At 39.6% G+C, this 7,284-nt stretch overlaps 1 long non-coding RNA gene across 1 annotated transcript; it reads left to right on the top strand.

Annotated features, from left to right (window-relative positions):
- The first annotated feature begins 421 nt into the window (after positions 1 to 421).
- On the top strand, positions 422 to 5,659 carry LOC133224710 (uncharacterized). The gene is made up of 3 exons (XR_009728938.1): positions 422 to 544; positions 1,821 to 1,960; positions 5,513 to 5,659. It is a non-coding gene; the product is annotated as an uncharacterized LOC133224710 (long non-coding RNA).
- Positions 5,660 to 7,284: the final 1,625 nt, after the last annotated feature.

The raw sequence follows: 7,284 nt of genomic DNA on the forward strand, positions 1-7,284 counted from the left end.
TCAATCTGTGAATAGCATCCAATATCTGAGGAGACTGACAGGAAGTCTGATGAGATCTGGTCCTTGGATTTTGGCGGCAGTTTTGCAGAAAGAAAACTCAGACCTGTAACTGTCTAATTTAAAGATATCAGTCATACTGGTGTTGTTCTATGGCCTTGTTTTTTCTTCCTGTATAATATCATTCCCTAGAAAGTAAAGAAAATAACAACTGTGGTTCTGTCTGCCTGCTTCAATGGACAGGAGTGTACTGCTGTAGTCAAAAGACTGTGCTCAGAGAAACCAATTCTACAATCTAATCTTGAACCATCAACTCTAATATAGAAAAGAAAAAGGATTTTTGCTTTACAGTGGCTCCGCTGCACCCCCATATGAGAGAGATTTTCTGAAAAGAGTTTTGTGTTTGAGATTCTGCTTTTTCCTCAGGGTTTATCCAAGAGGTCATACATCCATGAACTTCAGCAGTAAATGGCTAGCTGAAGCCTGTTAAATCCAAGAAGCTGGGTTTGCTAGAAATGTAGAAGATAACATGTTCAGAACCAGAGAGGTGGCTACCTTCCCAAGATTTTGTCAGCTGCATGGGGGCAAGTGACCGTAATTATGCGAAGAAAAGACTTTTGCTTCAAGGGCTCAATTTGCTCTGTCCCCTGCAAGCTAATGGTCAAAATTATTTTGTTAGATTGAGAGCAGTTAGTCCTGAATCTGCAGCTTCCCTGCTGTACTTAATATGCATTGGGTGGTATGGTGGTCATATGTGTGGGCTGAAAAAGGATATGTTGTCTAAGAAAAGTTTGAATAACAGAAAATTAAGGGCTCACTGACTCTTTACAGGAGGCTTATTTAACTAATCTAACAGAGCTTTTTTCCCATTTTAACTAACATGGATTCAAGTTTGTTTAGCTGCTTTCATTATCATTCACTCTGGCTTTTTTTTTCAACCCTTGCTTTTTGCTATTGTGATCTCTGTTTTCCTTCCATCTGTAGTTTCCTTTCCTGCATTTCTCTCAAGCAGATTCCTTCCATCCACTACAAGAGTGGGTACTCAAATAAATTGTTGATTGAAATCCTGGCTCCCTGGGTGTTTCCCTCTGCTGCCTTTAGTAGTGTCAGGATTCAAGATACATTTGTGGTGTTTTTTTTTTTTTTTTTTGCCGTTACACAAATACTGCTCCCCAGTAGGACTTTGAAGTTCGTATTGTATTCATTAATAAGATTTTAATTTTTTTCAAAACAGTCCTTCCTAGCTCTTCTCCTCTAGTAGGATGTGTAGCCCATTGCATATGAACTGGTTCTGGGAGTGGGGCCAGGGATTATAGGAGTGGGGCTGGGCTGGGAAGTGGGAATAACCACTTCCCTAAGCCTAGGAGAAGGGGTTTCTGGTTCCTAGCTTGTGAGGGTTGAGGAGGGAAGAAGTGTAGCCATCTGCACAGTGCATGGGTGGATCGGCTTCTCAAAGAGCTGCCAGCAGTAAAGGGGAGTGGGGTCTGCTAGGAGCATAGGACGTTCACAACTTGTGAACCAGCTGTGATTTCAAAAATTAGTTTGACCGAACCGGGACGAACTGTCTCCAGCACAGTTTTGGCTACCCACAACCTCTATTGGCTTCATCCTGTGTTTCTGATGCCAATGCATTGCCTAATGATGTCAGTGGGTGTTTTGGGTTTACAAGGAATGCAGGAATGGGATCTCTGAAAAACGGATCTGTATGTAGAAATGTCATAAAACAGAAAGATGTTTTGCAGTAACTTGCATTAAACAGTTTAGCAAGTAAACTGAGCTTCTTCCAGTCCCATGGCTATTGCTTTTATGAATTATCCTAGCAGGTAGCATACATTATTCCAGGCTGTCTTCAGATGCTTTTGTTAAATGCTTCTGAGGGGGAATAACTCAGGAGAATCTTTCTGACCAAGACAGCATTCATCAATTGCCTGGATACCATTGATGTTTGCCAGACTTCAAGGAGGTGAGGTACTTTTCTGAATTATGCCTTGTCAGATCATCTTAGCTGTTCCAGTGGGTCTTTTGTAAAGATGATAATGTCTCTCAAGGTGTTAAAGATTTTAGCTTTACATGATTTTTGTTCTAGACTTTAACAGTATGCCCTTGTGTCTATGCAGGCCTTTGCTAGGCTTGATGCTTTCACCAGTTGAGTGGACTTGCCACAAAGAAGCGTATTACCTGCCATAACCGGTAGTGTGGCTGCTTTTAATATATCTTTTCATTCTTGTCAATTCTTTTGGAGTAGCCTTCCTGTCTTTTTTCTTCATTTTGCTCAACAGCATGTAAGTCTGAGACAGGAATTGGGTTCTTTGTAGTAGAAGTTTCACACACGGTATGAAACAATGCTTTTGTCAATAGGTCTGTAATGGGCTCTTGGTGGGCTTCACAAGCCACAGGTGCTTTTTATGCCCTTATTGAAAGAACTGATTATAGTTTGATCCAGACAATAAGTATTCACTATTCTAATGTGATGCTCCAAGTATTCAGGGATTCATTACTTATTGACTGATGTGCTCAGTAAATTCAGCAGGTTCATCAGTTATAAGCACCCCAGGTGGCTTCAGTGTGAAAGCTTCTGAAGCATATCAGCTTGTTATATGCTAGTTTTTATACTCAAGATTTGCTGAACACAAGAGCATTCCTTCTATAACAGTGTGTTGAATAAATTTCCATATAGCCTTAAGCCACTGTTGTGTGTTGGCTTTTGCCAGGTTGTGACAACCCCAGCTGTGTTGGGGTTTTCTTACCTTCTGACAGAGAAAAGTTGTTGGTCTTTTCTGACCTTGTCCTGAAGACACGCACAAGATTTTGAAAGGTCTTTCGAAATTACTTGGGTTCTCCTTTGGTTTGGTAATATCACAGAGTACTACTTCCTGAATTTTCTTGCTAGAAGATAACAGTTTTTACAGTGGTAAAGTTTTAAATAGAGTTTTAAATACTTGGCATCTGGATAGAATTTTTTGCATGCAATGTATTAGTCAGTGTGACTTGTTAAACTGTAAAAAGTGGCTTGTGCAAGAAACTTCATATTCCCTAGTAAATCAGAAGTGCAGGAATGGGAGGGAGCTCAGGCAACCAGTCTGTCTCTGTTTTGTGGCCTAGCCAAGGACTATTTCTGACAGGGATTTGTCTAACCTTTCCATAATGGACTCCAGTGATGAAGATTCCATGACCAGCCTCAGTGAGCTGTTCCAGTGCATGGTTGTTTTTGTTAGTTATTTTGTCCTAATAGCTAACAAATCTTCTTTTACCACACGGTAAGCGGAACTATTCTTCTAACCTAGCAGGACATGAAGAACAGTTGATCACTGTCATATTTATAACAGCATCTTGCATATTTGAAGACTTATGTCTTCCCTCAGTCTCTTTTCTAGACTAAACAAACCCAAGTCTTTCAGCTTTTCGTCCTAGATCGTATATTCCAAAGTGGTGTATTTTTTTTCTGCTCTTCTCTGGACTCTTCAGATTGTCTGCATAAATGTTGAAACATATTGTTCAGAACTGAGGCATCACTAGTGCCAAGAGGTGTGGACTCATTGCCTCTCATAAAATGCCATATTTGTGAATTATACTGCTAACTTAGTTTGCACGTTTGTATCTAAGATCTTCCTGCAATTCTGTAGCTAACTTGCTTTTCTCTGCTTTGTAATTGTACATTTGATTTTCCTACTGAGGTGCAGAATTTGTCTTTTTATTCCACCCCACCAACTTCACAGCGAATGACTGACAACTCTGAACCTGTCTTGTGAAGGTTTTTCTACTCTTCACATCTGCATGCCCGGCAAATTTGAAGTGTACCTTAATATTCCATCATCTTACTTCTAACTGGGCTTTAGGCAATCTTTTCACAAAGGAATAACAAACAGTTTTCATCCAAGAATCATATAGTAATGTGTTTTGCAGAACACATTTGTTGACTGCTGAAAGCATTGAGGGCGCATTGTGCAGCATGTATCACAATCTTACTAAACTTGAGATCCTCTCTTCTGTTTCTCCCTTAGCCTGTGAGCCATAAACACGGAAACAATAGAATGGTCTGACATGATTTATTTTTCACCTCCATTAGGAAGGTTGGCCAGAATACTACCTGTGTCCCTGGTTCCCCCAGCCCTTCCGTAGAGCCAGTAGTCACTTCTGGTTGGTCTGGTCTGAATCACACCTGACAGTTTTATTAGTGCTCATGAACAGCATTGGGAAATGGTTGGATCACTAACTGAAGCTTGGCAGTGTGTCAGTAATATCATGGATTTGGGCTTCTGGCAGGCAGCTAATACCCTAGGACACTGGGTTGACAATTGATGTCTCTGTTCATCTCAGAATTGTAACAGGGAAAAAATAATCTTGCTGTGATACTCATCAATGAAGCAGACAAAAAAAAAATAAAAAAAAATCCAAACCCTAAACCAAACCCCACAGCATTTTACCTGGAGTGTGGTCTGTTTGGTAACAGGTTTCCCAGCACTGAAATGGTCCCTCCTTGCCTCCCAAGTTATTTAAGAGCAATAAACATACTCATCAGCTGACTTGCCCTCTGATTGCTTTGAGAAAGTTTTTGAAGGGCTGCTTTATTTCCCCTCTTTATTCCTGGCAAAAGCACAAATACCTAACTGAAGTCACATTACTTAAATAGAAACTAATAGAAGAGGTGGTTGTACAAGTAGCCCTGGATCTGGACACAAAAATGCACTAAGCTGCTGGTCTTCCTGGGGTGATATTCACCTCGGACAGAGACAAGAATTGCAACTTTTTAGCTCAAAAAAAGGTAACTATCCTCATGTCTTTTAGTCAATTCAGCTATAGAGTGAAATGGGAAGGCAGAAGAGGGATCTGAACAGTGTGGCCTTATAGGCTATTAATAGTTAAAGAGAATAATTGTAAAATAAGATGAAAATATTTTGGTTTTATATTAAGTTATCCTTAGCCTCTGAACCAATAAATAACAAAGTGTTTAAAAAGAAAAAAAAAAAAAGTGATTTTGTTTGTCTCTTCTGGAAGCATGCTGTGCCAATGGCAGTAGTAAACATACCTCCTTTGAATCACTGGAGATGAAAAACAGCCGTATACTTGAGCTTAGGTGGTTCATATGGGTTTATAACTGTTTTGTGTCTTTTGAGCATTCAGGAAAATCAGGCCCACAGATTTTTAAACTATGATTCTGGCTAGAGAGGAACAACACATTCTTTTCTGTTTTTAATAAGTCTCTCTTTGTGCAACAAATCTGTCTAAAAAATTGTGCCAGCAGTACTAAGCAATGGGTAGCAGCTAGAGGCTGGGGAGAGAGAAATTGCTTTGGCTGGACAGAGACTAAGGGATTTGTACACCCAAATTTCTATTGTTTTTAGTAGGAATTTGGCTTCAAAAATCTTAGCCCTCATATGTATTCAGTCTCTAACAACTGGAGGTCTCTAACGATGCATTCCTATCTTGCTGGATGAAATCCCCCACTGGCTGGTGTACCAGCCAGGGGAAATAGTGGTCTTTGCACACATCCTCTCTAAGACTCCTTTCTTGTCAGGTGCACTTTGCTGCTTTTCTGATTGAGAGCACCTACCATCTGCTGGCCGGAGCTTACAGCTGAAGGAAGGAGGAACCTGTATCCTGCCAGGAGTGCAGAGGTTACTTAATAATCTTAAGAAGGTTTACTATGTTATAATGTGGATTAGTTTTCTCATTCTTTCAGTGGCTTTTCAGATTAGGAGAGACTTTATGCAAATGCAGGACACTTGTGCATCCTGCCATTGTTCCATATGCTTTGGCATACTGTCATTCTGATTCTCCCATGCAAATAAGTGAAAGAAATAGAAAAAAAAAATATATAATAAAAAACATCCTTGAATAACAACAGAAATTTGATCATCTCATTTCAGTTCAGATAGGAAACCTGAATGAAAACTTGCAGGGTTAAATATATAACAAAGGGATACTAATTTAGTTTATGAGGACATATATGATTATTGAGAAGTCCATAATTTAGAATTATTTACAAGAGGGCTAAGTATTACTGTTACTTTATAGTATTCAGTTCATCAGTGACTTGTAAGTAAAGAAGGTAACTTGGTAAGGTAGTTGCAGGTGAAAGGGAAATCTTTGCAGTGGTGTTTTGTTTTTCACTACCACTTCAAGAGTCTCTTTAATTTGCACAGAAGAGAGCTAGCTATATGACAGCATTCAGTACTGCATAAGCTGATGAAAAAATTGCAAAGGAGTAGATTCCTGAGCAGAACTCCAGTGCTGGTGCACTTAGAATAATGTATATTCAGTGTAATTTTGTCAATGTGGAGGATGTCAGAGAAATGAGAAACTTAGAAACCTTGGTCAAGACATCAAGACAACGGGACACATCATTTTGACACAGGAATTTTTATGGATTGCATGGGATTGGCTGTACTCCAGAATTAGTTCCAGTCTGAAATGTAATTCTATTCTATATCTTCCTTTGTGTTAGAAACCTGAGTAGTGAGTGGTTATTACAATGAATTATATTACGTGCACTATTTAAGCACACTGAGTACAGTACATGATCACAACTCTGTTTTTAACTACACTTCTCTTTAATGTGTTTTTACTTAGAATGGCTCTGTAGGTTAATGTTGGACTCAACATGTACAAATAGTGCATGTGGTTCTAGAGGGAAGTTGCATTATCTGCCAGTGCTGAGCATAATGAAGAGGGGAAGTGCTCTTCAAACTATATGAAAAGAATGTATGAACAGGCAGGATATTTTTACTTTCCTGCCCACTGCAGCTGCTTCTTTCATCCCAAGAAAATAAGTCCTTAGTGTATAGAAGGTGATGGCTGAAATTCTCCAGTTATTTTCATAGATATGCAGCTTTCTGGCAGCATAGCACAATTCTTTGTGCAGGCAATTGAACCACCTGAGCTGGTGGGTTAGATTAATGGGAGGAATTATGTTTAAATGCTTCTTTAGCACTTAAGGATGTCTCTAGGTGTCACTGGCATTCCTGTACCTTCCCACGTACCTTCTCTCCCTCATACCAGTTCTTTCTAGGCTAGTTTCTTCTAGTGAAATTCCCACAGGACCCATCCTTCTCTTTCTGAGTTTGTGCTACCTGCCTGAGTCCTGACCACATCAATCCTTAGGTCTGTAGCCCACAGCTTAAAATGGAGAGAAAGGTTTTCTCATCCCCTTTTTATCCTGCCTTGCTTGTGGTTACAGCAAAAGTATGTGTGGAGTATATGTACAATTTCATGAGAAAAAGGACTGTTTTGTGGTGTTGAATCAACCATTTATTAAGGTACTTGATTTCAGACAGGAGATTTTGATTC

Source organism: Neopsephotus bourkii, unplaced genomic scaffold, assembly GCF_033783945.1.
Source record: "Neopsephotus bourkii isolate Nb327-2 ecotype Australia unplaced genomic scaffold, CSIRO-AGI_Nbou_v1 NB_1707, whole genome shotgun sequence".
NCBI lineage: Eukaryota > Metazoa > Chordata > Aves > Psittaciformes > Psittacidae > Neopsephotus > Neopsephotus bourkii.